Below are 16,039 nucleotides of genomic sequence, written 5' to 3' on the forward strand. Positions count from 1 at the left end.
TGGGTGGCTCCTTCTGAAGCGTCTGACTCTTGATGTCGGGTGAGTCATAATCTCATGGTTCATGAGATCAAGCCCCACGTCAGGCTCTGTGCTGACAGCACGGAGCCTGCTTAGAATTCTCTCTCTCCCTCTCTCCGCCCCTCCCCCCTCCCTCCTTCCCTCTCTCTTTCTCTACCTCTTTCAAAATAAATAATAAAATAAGGTTTTAAAAAAGGGATTTCAAGAAGGAGGCCTTCACCAGTGAAATGCTGCAGGACTAAAAAAATGACCACCAGGTTTATCTGCTCACATCTGATTCCGTGGGTACGGAAGGGGAAAGGCAGATTCTTAAGGAGAAATCTGAACACAGCCCGGCGTGAGGAGTGAGTGAGGGTGGTGCTGTGGTCCCCGTCTGTCCTGGTCTGTCTAGGACACGCTAAGGTTTAGCACTGAAAGTCCTGTCTTCCAGAAGCTACTGCTGTTCATCTAAGCATCGGTGCGTGGTGTAGAGGCCATTTTTACCGCAATTTTTTTTACTGGAATAAAATGCCTATAGGATTTACCATCTTAACCATTTTATTTCTTGAAATACTGTTGATATTTAGTCATCTGAACCATTTTTAAGTGTTCATACAGCTCAGTGGCATTAAGTACATATCAACCATCACCATCTATTTTCTATTACCCTTTTCGACCTCTAGAACTGGAACTCTATACCCATTGAATGAGAACGCCCCACTCCTCCCTCCCTAGTGTAGACAACTTCTAAGATATTGGGCAACAAATAGAAAAATAAAGTGGGTGCTTAAAGGTGAAGCAAGGTCAAGGAAAAGGTTTTCACCTTTTTTTCCCCCCCCGAGATAAAGAAAATGTAAGCCTATTAAGAAGTGAGGGGAGAGGTGCCTGGGTGGCTCAGTCAGTTGAGCTGAGCGTCGGACTTCAGCTCAGGTCATGATCTCTCCGTCTGTGAGTTCGAGGCCCGCGCCGGGCTCTGTGCTGACAGCTTGGAGCCTGGAGCCTGCCTCAGATTCTCTGTCTCTTCCTCTCTCTGCTCCTCCCCTGCTCATTCTCTGTCTCTCAATAATAAACAAACATTAAAAAAAAATCTTTTTTTTTTTTTTTTTCAACGTTTATTTATTTTTGGGACAGAGAGAGACAGAGCATGAACGGGGCAGGGGCAGAGAGAGAGGGAAACACAGAATCGGAAACAGGCTCCAGGCTCTGAGCCATCAGCCCAGAGCCTGACGTGGGGCTCGAACTCACGGACCGTGAGATCGTGACCTGGCTGAAGTCGGACGCTTAACCGACTGCGCCACCCAGGCGCCCCAAAAAAAATCTTTTTTAAAAGAAGTGAGGGGAAAAGGGTGCCTGGGTGGGCTCAGTCTGTTAAGCGTCCAACTCTCGGTTTCGGCTCAGGTCACGATCTCACGACTTATGAATTTGAGCCCCTCGTCAGGCTCTGTGCTGACAATGGGGATCCTGTGTGGGATTACCTGTCTCCCTCTTTCTCTGCCCCCTCCTGAAAAATAAATAAATAAACATTAAGAAAATAGTAAGTGAGGCGAGAGATTGGAATATGCAGTCAAGCGTAGGCATCATTGTTGGACTGGAGTCCCAGAGCAAGTGAGACTGCATCCTCCCGAAAAGCCAAGGGACCACGTCCCAGGCTGTCGCAGCCTTGGAGGTGCTGAGTGGCGCTGCCTAATCCTTGCGCTTTTGCAGGCCTTGAGTCCCTGGACCCCGGCCTCTGTCCCTGCCTTCCGTGCTGCGGGAGAGAGGGCTGGATCAGAGTCAGACGCTCCAGGCCTCAAATCCCAGTCCTGCACTGCCTTCGTGACGGTGGGCGTACGGCCTCTCTGAGCCGCAGAGTCCCCCTCTGTGACCTGCAGTGATCTCACCTCACTCGGGCTGGTGGTGATAAAGGTAGAGCCCTGGCAGCGCAGGTCATAAATTCCCCAGCGCTCACTGCTTTCATGATTTGTCCTTATCTGGCACCTAGCCATTTCCTCCCTGGGCCTCCGGAGCCTCTGGATGCCTCTTCACTCCCCCCCACCTCCCCGCTTCTGTCCTGGGGCACAATCGGGATGGAAACCGGCCTAGGGCAAGGTGTAGCCATGGAGTGGGGTCACTTCAGCTCGTTTAATGGCCTGCTGCTCATTTTTTTTTTTTTAATTTTTTTTTTTTCAACGTTTATTTATTTTGGGACAGAGAGAGAGACAGAGCATGAACGGGGGAGGGGCAGAAAGAGAGGGAGACACAGAATCGGAAACAGGCTCCAGGCTCTGAGCCATCAGCCCAGAGCCCGACGCGGGGCTCGAACTCACGGACCGCAAGATCGTGACCTGGCTGAAGTCGGACGCTTAACCGACTGCGCCACCCAGGCGCCCCATGCCTGCTGCTCATTTAATGCCAGGCTTAGGGACTGGCCTGTGTGCTTCTCTTTCCACTGCCGGTAGGAACCTACTGATGTGTCTTTGAGCACAGGCAGGAAAAAAGGGAGACTCGTGTATGTTTCAGTAGAGCCCCAGCCAGACTCCAACCTGCACAGGAGGCTCTGGGGGGAGGGCCGCAGGAAGAAAGAAAACCAGGTAAAAATAGCGAGGCCAGCACCCAGCCTGTGATCGGTATCAGCACTCACTGCTGTGAGCCGGACTGGAGGCTTCCCGATTCTATGCCCAAGCTGTATTATTTTTTCAGAAAATGTTCCAATCTTCGAAGTGTCTGTGTAGTTTACCTTCCCCAGGGCAGATCTCCCCAGGGCTGTGTGCAGTTTTCCCATCAGACTGCCTTCCAGGATATCCTCGCTCTGGACCGATAGGGAGATGGGCAGGCCTTATCTACATACATAGCATCGAAACTATTTTAAAACAGAAGTATTTGAAAATCAAACCAAGGGGCTCCTGAGTGGCTCAGTCGGTTAAGCGTCTGACTTCGCTCAGGTCATGATCTCACTGTCCGTGAGTTCGAGCCCCGAGTGGGGCTCTGGGCTGATGGCTCAGAGCCTGGAGCCTGCTTCCGGTTCTGTGTCTCCCTCTCTCTCTGCCCCTCCCCCGTTCATGCTCTGTCTCTCTCTCTGTCTCAAAAATAAATAAACGTAAAAAAAAAAAAAAAAATGAAAATCAAACCGATACTGACAGCCATTGTTTGTTCTGAGATAGGAGAAGCCCTCTCCTTTCCGGGGGAGAAAAAAAGAAACGTGTTTGATTGTTAAAACCCTTTGTGAGGGAAAATAGTTCCTGAGTTAGAAAAATTACATATAGTTAACAAATTAAACTTTTTATTATTGTGTAATCTGGGGTTGGTATCATCATTGCCACACCTTACCAGAACGGTAGCATTTAAATTCATAATCTGACAAGTGTCAGTACACCATTGTGGTGACTGTGGTCACCCTACTGTGACAGTGGTGACCCCACTGGCTTTGGGGTCAGAAACACGGCTGATGATTCTGGCTCCCCCCGAGCTGTGTGACGGTGGGCAAGTTACTTAACTTCTCTGAGCCTCTGTTACCTCCACTGCATTAAGGAAATAAAAAATAACAGTACCTATCACATAGGAATTTTGTGGCAGTTAGACAGGGCAATGTAGGCAGGGCACTTAGCATAATGTTATGAAGAATATCAATTATTATCATTAAGATCACAAAATACCTAAAATTATGTTTGCTGCGTTTGGGACGTTAAATATAATTATAATATGCTAATTTTTAAAACTGACCATCTCGGGGTGCCTAGGTGGCTCAGTCGGATGAGGGTCCTACTCTTGATTTCAGCTCAGGTCACGATCTCAGGGTTGTGGGATCGAGCCCTACGTCAGGTTCCGCGCTGAGCTGAGCATGGGGCTTGCTTAAGAATTTCTCTCTCCTTCTGCCCTTCTCCCTGGCTCGTACTCTATCTCTCTTTAAAACGAACAAAAAACAAACTATCTAAAAGTAAGGCTCTGATAACCGATGGCCATGGGGAGGAACTTTACTGAGTGAATCAGGAAAAGGAAATCCTTGGGCGTTCTGTTCTCTCCTATGTTTTCCATTAGCACAGCTCTCAAACGGTAGCTTCTTCAACACTTGCTTCTGGGGCTAGAAAGAGTTAATAAATATTTCCAAGAATCTTAGTCTACCACCTATGAAAAGCTTAGGTGCTAGAAGGTTCTGACTCATTTACCCCAAATACAAAGGTTGAACTAACAATCAGCCCACATTTTCTTTTGATAAATACATTTTATCTTTAAGCTCATTAAACTAAAACTGGGACTAGTTTTAAAAGGATCTTATCAAAAGAAATCGCGTGTAGTGACAATTAGTCAATGTTTATAATTCAAATTTTTAACTTGTAACCTTGTCGTGAGCAATTGCCTATTTACATCACCTATCTAACTTTTTTTGTCAGCAATTCCGTCTGCTGTAACAAATAGGTACAAAAGTAGAAATATGTTTGAGAGGTTTGAGAGTTTCCTTCTTTGCTTCCCCGAATTGATTGCCTTGTAAGAGACTTATTTAAATAATGGGTTTTAAATATCCTTTTAAAAAGGGCATCTGTATACACTTCTTTATTTTAAGAGCTAGGAATATATTTTAAGAAATTTATTTTATGCAAAACATGTACTTTCCTTTTAAGCTTAGTTCCAATTCTTTATGTTTATATAAACATGAATAAAAAAAAAAAAAAGAAATGATTTGTGTTTCTTTTTAGGTAAGCACCCCAAAGAAGGTGCTTTTTGGATTTCATTTTCTTTGTACCAAGCATTTTTTTTCCAATGGAAAATTAAAGTTCAGGGGCAAACTATGCAGAACAGATACAGTCCCCACGTTAAGGGAGCTTAAGGTCCAGGAGAGTAGACAGACACTGAACAACAGGTCACAAGTATAAACAGCGTAAGAAGAAAAGAGGTACAAGGGGACTCAGGATGGGGAGAGGTTTGCCACCAATCCGGGGGCGTCGGGGAAGGATATTTGGGCTGGGACCCTTGAGTTTGGGCAGCAGAAAGGAGGACGACAATATCACTGGTACAGAAAACAGCCCAAGGTGGCCCAAGAACAAAGCAGAGTGTGGTGAACAGAGTGGAAGGCAGAACGGCCCCAAGATGGGCTGGGGAAGTAGGCAGGGGCTGGCTCATCAGGACCTCACAGGCCATGGTAAGAATTTGGACTTGATTCTCAAGGCGTTAGGAAGTCATCGAGAAGTCACATGCAAGAGAGTGGCATGATTATATTTTACATTTTTTTTTTAATTTTTTTTTTCAACGTTTATTTATTTTTGGGACAGAGAGAGACAGAGCATGAACGGGGGAGGGGCTGAGAGAGAGGGAGACACAGAATCGGAAACAGGCTCCAGGCTCTGAGCCATCAGCCCAGAGCCCGACGCGGGGCTCGAACTCACGGACCGCGAGATCGTGACCTGGCTGAAGTCGGACGCTTAACCGACTGCGCCACCCAGGCGCCCCATATTTTACATTTTTTAAAAAAGATAATACCCAGGTGGAGGGAAGACAGCAAGGAGGCCAGAGTGGAGGCAAGGAAGCCTGTTAGGGGACTATTGTAGCAGTCTAGGGGGACAGGTGATTTGGCTTGCAGTAAGGGGTGATAATAGGGAGCAGAGAGAGGTGACGAAGACAAGAGCTGTTCAGCAGTAAGAATTGACAGGATTTGGTGTTTTGATTAGATTTGAAGGACTCGGGAGATGGGACAGCCAAGCACAACTTCCACATTTCTCACTTGAGCACCCACATAGGTGGTGACACGTACCCGTGAGAGTGGGAGACCCTGGAGGAAGGGCAGGTTTGAAGATCAGATGACAAGTCTGAGATTGGAGATGCCCAATGGTCAAGTGGATATTTAAGTCGGAAATTTAGAGAAGTCTCAGTCGGAGGCTCACGTTGAGGGGTCATTGACATTTAAAAGGAATTTTTAAGTCACGGGACTTGATGAGACACCCAGCAAATATGTATGGTCTGAGAGCACCAGCCCTAGAATACAGCCTGGAAAAAATCTCCAACCGTTAATGATTGGGTAGAGAAGGAGCTGACCAAAAAGGGAGAGTGCGATATCTCAGAAACCAGGGCAGAGAATGTGTTAGGAAAGCAACCAACAATATTAAATGTTCCCGAGCCGTCAAATAAGAAAGAGTAGAAATTATCTTCTGTATTTACCAACGTGGAATGGAGATCAAAGGAAGCCTTAAGGAGAGAGGCTGGGGCCCACTGAGGCAGGCCTGAAATATCAAAAAGAGATGTTTGTTTTTAATGCAGTAGGCACTGGGGAACCACTGAAGGTTTTTAAGCAACAGAGGATGATAATAGCTGCGCTTAAAAGGTGTTAACTCAGTGAGAAAGTATAGATCAGAGGGGCACAGACTGGAAGTAGACAGTGTGATTAAGAGGCTACTGCATGGGGCGCCTGGGTGGCGCAGTCGGTTAAGCGTCCGACTTCAGCCAGGTCACGATCTCGCGGTCCGTGAGTTCGAGCCCCGTGTCGGGCTCTGGGCTGATGGCTCAGAGCCTGGAGCCTGTTTCCGATTCTGTGTCTCCCTCTCTCTCTGCCCCTCCCCCGTTCATGCTCTGTCTCTGTCTGTCCCAAAAATGAGTAAACGTTGAAAAAAAAAAAAAAAGAGGCTACTGCAATAGTCCAGGCAAGGAGGAGAGCCTGAACGAAGAAGGTGCGCGGAAGGCGGCTAGGCTTACCACTGTCCTGCCAGTGCACATGGAATTAGGATGCTTGCAGCAAAGCTAGAAAGTAAGAGACAGAGGCTTCATTGGTTAGTGATCTTTCAGCGACAAGAGAAGAAAACAACTCAACGCGACCTAAATAAAAATAGGGATTTGTTAGTCACATCCGAGAAAACTCCACAGGCAAAATTAACTTCAGGCAAGGCTGGATCCAGCAGTTCAAACTGTTTCTCAAAAGCCCTCCCCCCCCCCTTTTCTAATTTTTATGGTGTGGCTTCACCCTTAGGTCTCATTTCGTGGCCCCTGACAACTCCAGAATCTTCTCTCCTTAGAGAAAAATGACCTCCATAATTCCAGATCTCACGTCATGCTGGGAAACAGCCAAGCTTCTCCATATCAGGAAAACAACAAACACATCTTACTGACTTCGACTGCGTTGTGCTTTACCCCAGAACCATCACAAGTGGCCACGGAACAGGCTGACCAGAGCCTCTCCCTGGAATGTGGAGTAAGGTTATTCCCACCCAAATCACATGACCAAGGGAAAGAAATCTTGAAGGACAGAAGGAAAAGTAGAAGACGGATGCCAGGGAGGTGACCAGTAAATGATCATCACAAATGTAAAAGACAACCTTGGATTGCTTTATTCTTTGAAATCCGTTGTCAATAGCTAACGTGTCACTCTGTTAATCGAGTTAATATAACCCAATCAGTGCAGTTACGGTGAAACTATTCTAATTAAGATTCATCAGCCAGGAAACAAGTAGAATTCATGTGTAAATGAATTAATTGAATTAAAAAAAAAAAAACATACAGCATGTGGAACCAGGTGTTGAAACAAGAAGCATTCACTCGCAGAAGGAATGGGTTTCAACACAGCGATTAGCCTTATTTGTAACTATATTCAAAATTATGCTGTAATTATTAAAAACCAATTCTCCTCTTCAGTTATTTAACCATAGTCTTGCATCCAATTTGTTTTTCCTATTTCATTTTTTCAGAACTTCCACTCTGTAGATTGAGACCTACCTGTAGGTCCCCTGCATCCTCTCTTTTGAACTACCTGACTATTGTTCAAGGAGATAATACAGCAGCCAGAAGGCAAAATTCTTTACCAACCCGCATCGCCCCCCCGTCAATTACTGATCGTCAAAAAATTAAACTCCTCTTGCTGTCAGCAAAAGCCTAAGTGTCTATGATACCGGCCGCTTTGCTGATCTCGGCTGGTTCTCTCACATGTTGGGGACTCGGGTGGCTGCAGACTGCTCTGGGGTGGCCCTGCAGGGATGGCTGGGCTCTCCTCCATGGGGTCTCAGCTGGCTGCCTGGGCTCATCTACCCGGCTGTGGCAGGGCTCCACGAGGCACATGAAAATGTGCAAATCCCCCGGAGGCCAAGCTCCGAACTGGCAGGCTGTCCCTTATCCTGCATTTTGCTGTTCAAACCGAGTTGCAAGGTCAGCTCTGATTCAAAGGATGGAGAAAAAAAACTCCACGTCTTGGTGCAAAGGATGGGGTTGCGGGAGACCATGAACGGGAGCCACTAATGTGATCAGTTTACCAAGGCTGCAAGGATTGGAGGTCCAGGTCATATCGTGGAGTATCTAAATTGTGGTGATGGGCAAATAGGGCCCTTGGACGGTGGTGGCAGCAGTGGCAGTGGCCACTGAGGTTTGTGTGTGTCTCCAACAACATAGAACAGTCACTCGCTCTGAAGAGTTTTATCTTTTTTTTTTTTTTAATGTGTATTTATTTTTGAGAAACAGAGACAGGGGCGCCTGGGTGGCGCAGTCGGTTAAGCGTCCGACTTCAGCCAGGTCACGATCTCGCGGTCCGTGAGTTCGAGCCCCGCGTCAGGCTCTGGGCTGATGGCTCAGAGCCTGGAGCCCGTTTCCGATTCTGTGTCTCCCTCTCTCTCTGCCCCTCCCCCGTTCATGCTCTGTCTCTCTCTGTCCCAAAAATAAATAAACGTTGAGAGACAGAGACAGAGCATGAGCAGGGGAGGGGCAGAGAAAGAGGGAGACACAGAATCGGAAACGGGCTCCAGGCTCTGAGCCATCAGCACGGAGCCCGACGCAGAGCTCGAACCCACCAACCGAGAGATCATGACCCCCGCTGAAGTCTGACGCTTAACCGACTGAGCCACCCAGGCATCCTGAGTTTTACCCTTAAAATTTTACAAGTAATGGGGCGCCTGGGTGGCTCAGTCGGTTAAGCGGCCGACTTCGGCTCAGGTCACGATCTCACGGTCTGTGAGTTCGAGCCCCGCGTCGGGCTCTGTGCTGACAGCTCAGAGCATGGAGCCTGTTTCAGATTCTGTGTCTCCCTCTCTCTGACCCTACCCCATTCATGCTCTGTCTCTGTCTCAAAAATAAATAAACGTTAAAAAAAAAATTTAATAAAATTTTACAAGTAAGCAATGGAATCTGAAAAGAGACTGAGCCTTTTAGAAGCATCCTTTTCTAAACCACACTCTTATCAATATTTTTCTAAACAGTTTGGCAAATTGAATATTGCATTTTTATGGAAACTGCCATACTTGTTTATAATTTGGTGCAGAAATTACATCTTTTTAAAGAAAAGAACAGGTGCGTGCTCACCTTCTTCTCATTGTAAATGGCTCCAGATGGCGACTATTCATTTCAAAAACTTCTTAAGAAACATCTGTTCACAATATTTATGTTTGACTTTATTATATTTTCCAAAAATTACATTTTAAATACAGTTTCCTTTAAATTAAAAAAAACATTCATTTTTCCTATTCATAAGAAAAGTCTTTGCGTTAGTTTAGTCTCACTTTGTGCACAAGCACGGCATTATTATGTCACAAACAAAGCTAGATTTAAATGGTAACTTTGTGAAAGGGAAAGTGAGAGGCATACACGGAGTCTTTTTTTGTAGAGCTCTAATATTGTCATGCACAAATGAATTCTTTCTCAAGACAATCAAGTTGGCGTTAGCTTTTCAACTGCTATATGTCTGAGTTTTGCAACCTATTTTCAATATTCTCGGAGGGAAAAAGCAGGTTGGGCCGGAATATTGATCGCGAGGCTGATCATTCCTCTCGCTGTATGAAAAGCTTTTATGACAAAATGCATTCTCCCCAAACAAAGTACATAATGATTATAAATGCAGCAAAATTGCACCCTATGAAAAGCCAGAATGCAATGAGGGAGGAAAAAAAGAAACCCTTTTCAACACTTAAATAATCGTGTACTAAAACTCTGGTACTCATTGTAAGGAACAGCTTTCCCAAGGATCTGTAAGAGTTCTAACTTGTAAATACTGATGAAAATAACCGGAGAAGTAGATAGTGAATATAGTACTTACTCCAGTCGATCCTTGGCACAAGACCACCCTGGGCTGGTCAAGTTTCTAGCCTATACCTGGTAGCCCTCCTGGTCCTCTCTGCCTTTCCAGCCCCCCTTCACTTATTATTCTGAATCAATTCATGTTATGAGATAACGTCAGTATTGGTCCTCTTTGCCGGCCCAGCATTCATTCACGCTTCTTGGAGTGATGTTGTCCCGCCTTTCTCTTTGGAAATATTACTTCTCCTCCACCACTCACAGCCCTTGCCTCTGAGATGGGTGGGGTTGAGCACGTTCTCAGCTCCCTGTGTTGACGTGTAACTAAGACCAATCAGAGCATCCCTGCGCCCCTGTACCCCCAACCCCCGGTCACCGTGGCTTGTTCAGAGATGGCACCCCACTCAATCAGACCACTTCAGCTGAGGCCATCACTTTTGCTGAAGGGACCAGGCAATGGGTACTCTATATGCTGCTGAATGCAAGCTGTCGGGATTAGGCCACCTGCTTGCTGGATTTCACCTCTCCAACAGAGGCCTGCCTGACAACAAGGTCAACACGGGGGAGATCTAGCCAACCGATGGACCTGACTCCAGTGATATCCTCAAAGACTTGCAATCCAGCTATGCCTGAATTATTGGGTGTGAAAAGCCAATGGAGTTCCTCATTTTGCTAAGGGCAATTTTAGAGTGTTCTGATCTTTGCAACTGAAAGTCTCAAACAAACGGGAAGACAAGTGGCATACCCCAAAAGAAAGAGCACGTTTCTCAATGCCCATCCGCATCTCACTAGGGTAGGGAGGTGCCTTGACATCACTATATTCCCCATACTGTATACATTATTTTCTAGAAATGTGGTACGCATATATTGATGTGATTTAACAGCAAAGCAGAACGGAAGGCAACCATTCACTATCCATGTGGTGTAAGGGAAAGGTCTGGGTAGTAGGTTAGCATGGAGAAGGTGCCAGAATGAAATCAGACCAATCAATGGCCAGGAACCCCCTGCAGCATCTTCACCTGTGGGCAGTAATTTTGCCCTTGCTAGACAGGATTTAATTCCACTGAGCAGAATGGACATTCTCTTATGACCCAGACTGGTGGTTAACTACTCCTTTTTTTGTGAAAACACACAAAGCAAATACTTTTTTTTAAGCTTATTGATTTATTTTGAGACAGCGAGAGAGAGAGAGAGCTGAAGGGGCAGAGAGATAGGGAGAGAGAGAGAATTCCAAGCAGGCTTTGCACCATCAGCATGGAGCCTATTGTGGGGGCTCGAACTCACAAACCATTCGAGCATGCCCTGAGCCAAAGTCAGATGCTTCCCCGACGGAGCCACCCAGGCTCCCGAGCAAATAATTTTTTAGAAACGAATTATTAGATACCCAACCAAAACCAGAAGGGAGAAAGTTATGTGCATCAACTGTGACTTCACCCTTTCTGTCGTGGGGTGTCTCTTGTGAGCTTGTTGTAAAGAACAAAACTCAAAAGGAAATAAAGCAAAAGAATCATGGTGTTGACTATTACTACTGAAAAACAGCTTCATGCCCATTTTTGTTCCACCTCTCCTTCCTGCCGGCTGAGAAACTGAGGCTGGAGTAGTGAGGGAGGTGCCCAAGGACACACAGCTGGTTATTGGCAGGGCCGGGACTCAAGGGAGCTCAGCATACTCTTGTTTCTGCTACACTGTGCTCTCTTCATGTTTGACAAACACAAAATACCAGGAAAGCTCTTCTAAATGTGTGCCCTAATGGTATATAAGAGTGGGGAATAGGTCAGTATCATATGTGAGTTAAAAGGTTGAAAGGAAAAAAAAAAAAGTCAACATAGGACAAACTAAGCCTTCACCTTTCCTTTTTTCCTCAGGGCCAGTGATCTCCAGAAGTCCTCTGGGCTTTCTAGAGTTCTCCAGAGCTTCATTTGTTCCTCTGGTAAAATGTCAGGTCACTTGGCCTCTCGGTGCCCATTTTTTCCCTTACCAAATAGAATCCTCTCTTCTCAAGGTATACCTCCCTCATGGGGCTAACAGTGACCTTGGTTAGAGCTCCCATAAAAAACACTATCTAGCGTTCAAAATATTATTAAATATTTTTGTTTACAGGAAAATGGGACCATTTGTAGTATTGGTAATTGCATGGTCTCGGGTGACAAGCATTTTAGAAATTAAAAACATTTATTGCCGGGTGCCTGGGTGGCTCCGTCGGTTGAGTATCTGACTCTTGATTTCAGCTCAGGTATTGATCTCAGGGTCGTGGGGTTCAGCCCCATATTGAGCTCCACTCTGGGTATGCAGATGACTTTAAAAAAAAGAAAAGGAAAGAAAAGAAAAGAAAAGAAAAAAATTCATTGCAAGAAATAGTCTCATTTAATTTTATTTTTAAGTTTATTTATTTATTTTGAGAGGGGGAGCACAGGAGGGTCAGAGAGAAGGAGAGAGAGAGAGAATCCCAAGCAGGCTTCATACTCTCAGTGCAGATCCCCATGTGGGGTTTGAACTCATGAAACGTGAGATCATGACCAGAGCTGAAACCAAGAGTTGGATGCTTACCCAACTGAGCCATCCAGGCGCCCCAAGAAATAGTCTCATGTTAAAGAGGTCTAGATTAATGAGTTAGTGCCACTTTCAACCCTGACAAGAATTTTCTAACTTAATTTCTGCTTCAGTAGTTTATATAAGTTTAATAACCAAAACAAATTTAAAACATGAAAATATTTCATAGGTGGTTTCCAAAGGGAAGCATATTTATCTATTATTGAGAGACCTAGAAGGTCAAGACATTTGAGAATTTTTGTCCACCACCTTTTTTTCTGGTGCAAAGTAGAATTTTTCTCTTTCTCTTCTATTTTTCTTCAATGTTTTTTTTTTTTTTTCAAAAAAAATTTTTTTCAACGTTTATTTATTTTTGGGACAGAGAGAGACAGAGCATGAACGGGGGAGGGGCAGAGAGAGAGGGAGACACAGAATCGGAAACAGGCTCCAGGTTCTGAGCCATCAGCCCAGAGCGCGACGCGGGGCTCGAACTCACGGACCGCGAGATCGTGACCTGGCTGAAGTCGGACGCTTAACCGACTGCGCCACCCAGGCGCCCCTATTTTTCTTCAATGTTAACATGCTTCAAGTATTCTACATTTAACTCATGATTCCATTTGCTGAAGCTGCCGTATATTTTGGTGGTGGAGTGGGAAACAGTATTGTATGAGCACACATTAGAAAATAAGGATGAAAATTTGGAGGGGAAAAATAGCACCCCTTCACTTCAAGATACATTAACAAGGAAAGGAAAAATATCTCTTGTCAGGCGAAGAGATTACAAATTTGAGGAAGACAAGAAAGGAGAGGAATCGGGAGATCATGGAAAAGGGAAGAGACAACAGAGAACCAGGCAGAAAGGGTGACTAGAAAAAGCATCTCAAGAGAGGGAAACAAGCCACAAGAGACTTTTAAAGACAGAGAACAAACTTGATGGAGGATGGATTAATGGAGGAAGGGCAGTGGGGGGTGGGCTACTTGGGTGACGGGCATTAAGGAGGGCACTTGCAATGAGCACTGGGTGTTATATGTAAGGGACGCATCGCTGAATTCTACTCCTGACATCAACACTGCATTGTATGTTAACTAAATAAGATTTAAAAGAAAGAAAGAAAGACAATGGCTTAGAAAGAAAAAGAAAAATCATCTCAGTATCATCCATTTATCCAATAAACATACGTTGAACACTTTCTAGAGCCAGACTGCCCAGATAAAAACTCTTCACCATTCCAGAAGTGTGACCTGGGGCAAGACGTCTGTGAAATGAGATAATAATAGTCCCTTCCTCTAGAAAGCTGTGAGAGCTAACGCTTATAACAGTGTCTGATATCAAGGACAATGTTCAATAAGTATTTGTTAAGTGAAGGAGTGAACGAATGAGCAAATAAATAGAAAATGTAGGGAAGGGCTTCCAAAAGTAAATAAATCCAAAATATACAAAGAACTCTTAACTCAGCAATAAGAGGGGCGCCTGGGTGGCTCAGTCGGTTAAGCATCCGACTTCGCTTCAGGTCATGATCTCATGGTTCGTGAGTTCGAGCCCCCTGTTGGGCTCTGTGCCGACAGCTCGGAGCCTGGGACCTGCTTCGGATTCTGTGTCTCCCTCTCTCTCTGCCCAAACCCCAATTTTGCTCTGTCTCTCTCTGTCTCTCAAAAATGAATAAACATTAAAAAAATTTTAGGGGCGCCTGGGTGGCTCAGTTGGTTGAGCGTCCGACTTCAGCTCAGGTCACAATCTCACGGTCCGTGAGTTCGAGCCCCGTGTCGGGCTCTGTGCTGACAGCTCAGAGCCTGGAGCCTGCTTCTGATTCTGTGTCTCCCTCTCTCTCTGTCCCTCCCCTGTTCATGCTCTGTCTCTCTCTGTCTGAAAAATAAATTAAAACGTTAAAAAAAAAATTTTTTTTTAATTTTAAAAAACCACCTCAGCAATAAGAAAACAACCTGAGTTTTAAAAAATGCGTCAAAGACCTTAACAGACACCTCACCAAAGAAGACATACAGATGGCAAATAAGTGCATGAAAAGATGCTCCACATCATATGCCATCAGGGAAATGCAAATTAAAACAACAATGAGATGGGGCGCCTGGGTGGCGCTGTCGGTTAAGCGTCCGACTTCAGCTCGGGTCACGACCTCGCGGTCCCGTGAGTTCGAGCCCCGCATCGGGCTCTGGGCTGATGGCTCAGAGCCTGGAGCCTGTTTCCGATTCTGTGTCTCCCTCTGTCTCTGCCCCTCCCCCGTTCATGCTCTGTCTCTCTCTGTCCCAAAAATAAATAAACGTTGAAAAAACAACAACAACAGCAACAACAATGAGATACCACTATGTGCCTATTAGAATGGCCAAAATCCAGAACAAGAACACTGACAATATCAAATGCCGGTAAGGTTATGGAGCATTAGGAATTGTCATGCACTGTTGGTGGGAGTACAAAATGGTGTGGCCACTTTGGAAGGCTGTTTGGTGATTTCTTACAAAAGTAAACATACTTTTGAGGCACCTGGGTGATTCAGTCAATTAGCATCCAACTCTTGATTTCGGCTCAGGTTATGATCCCAGGGTCATGGGACCACCCTTCATCAGGCTCTATGCTCAGCATGGAGCCTGTGTAAGATTCTCTCTCTCTCGCTCTCTCGCTCGCTCGCTCTCGCTCTCGCTCTGTCTCTTTTCCTTTCTCTCTCTCTCTCTCCCTCTGCCCCTCTCCCCCCGCTCATGCTCTCTTGGTCTCTAAAAAAATAAAATTAAATACAATTTAAAAATAAAACTAAACATACCTTTATCACATGATCCAACAATCATATTCTTTGATAGTTACTCAAAGGAATTGAAAAACTGTCTACACAAAACCCTGTACATCGATGTTTACAGCAGCTTTACTCTCAATTGCCAAAACTTGAATGCAACCAAGATGTCCTTCAGTAGGTAAGTGAATGAATAAACTGTCACGCAACCAGACAATGGAATATTATTCAGTGTTAAAAAGAAGAGAGCTATCCGGTCATGAAATGACATGGAGAAAACTTAAATACATACTACTAAGTGAGAGAAACCAACCTGAAAAGACTACACACTGTGCATCCCGACTACATGACATTCTGGAAAAAGCAAAACTATAAAGACAGTAAAAAGATCAGTGGTTGCCAGAGGAAAGGGGGATGGAAGGATGAATAGGTTGAGCACTAAGGAATTTCAGGGCAGGAAGACTACTCTGTATGATACCATAATGGTGGATATATGTCCTTATACATTTGTCTAATAACATGTCTAATGTATAATAACAGGAGTGAACCCTAACGTAAACTAGGGACTCTGGGTGATAACAATGTGTCAGTGTAGATCGATCAATAGTGAAAAATGGGTAAATCTGATGGGGGAATGTTGATAATAGGAGAGGCTATGCACACGTTGAGGCAGGGAGTAATTAGGAAATCTCTAGACCTACCACTCAATTTTGTTGTGAACTTAAAACAACTCTAGCAAATGTCTATGGTGTTGGGTTTTTTCCCCTAAGTAAATGAATGTCTAGGACGATCATTTTATTTATTTATTTATTTATTTATTTACTTAC

The sequence above is a fragment of the Leopardus geoffroyi genome, chromosome B1, assembly GCF_018350155.1.
Source record: "Leopardus geoffroyi isolate Oge1 chromosome B1, O.geoffroyi_Oge1_pat1.0, whole genome shotgun sequence".
NCBI classification, from domain to species: Eukaryota; Metazoa; Chordata; class Mammalia; order Carnivora; family Felidae; genus Leopardus; species Leopardus geoffroyi.